Source organism: Palaemon carinicauda, chromosome 36, assembly GCF_036898095.1.
Source record: "Palaemon carinicauda isolate YSFRI2023 chromosome 36, ASM3689809v2, whole genome shotgun sequence".
NCBI classification, from domain to species: Eukaryota; Metazoa; Arthropoda; class Malacostraca; order Decapoda; family Palaemonidae; genus Palaemon; species Palaemon carinicauda.
In genome coordinates, this window is record NC_090760.1 from 64,759,785 (window position 1) to 64,760,313 (window position 529).

Consider the following 529-nt stretch of genomic DNA (forward strand, 5'->3'; position numbering starts at 1 on the left):
TGTATGAAATGGGTATGATGAGGAATTAATTCTTTTAATCAATTGAATGAAAATGTAAGATTTGTAGTTACTGCTCTTAATGAAAGGAATAGCTGGAGTAATATTTTAAGTTACTTTTTTAATAAATTGAATGAGAAGAGTAACGTAATATTTATTTATATTATTCATGTTGAATATAAATTTCCTAAAAAAATTCAGACTTATTTTGGAATATTTTCAGTTGTTGCAGAAATCAATATAAATTTTTACTGTAAAAGGTTAGGATTTCTTCTATATCAGCGTGAAACAAGCAAAGGTAAAATAGGTCAGGCATGCCTCACGTGTTCTCTTGCACACAGACAGACAGAAGGAATGGGAGGAAAACAGGAGGAATTATTAGCAAACGTCAGCAATAATTGAAGCTTGTAGCCTTCTTCTCTGCTGTCTTCAATTGGTTACTTTTCACAAAAAGAAGTAAACATTGCCTCTGGTTTTTCAGGCAATCGACACTGAGTCCAGACAACACCTGAGCCGAAGTAAAGAGTTTCTC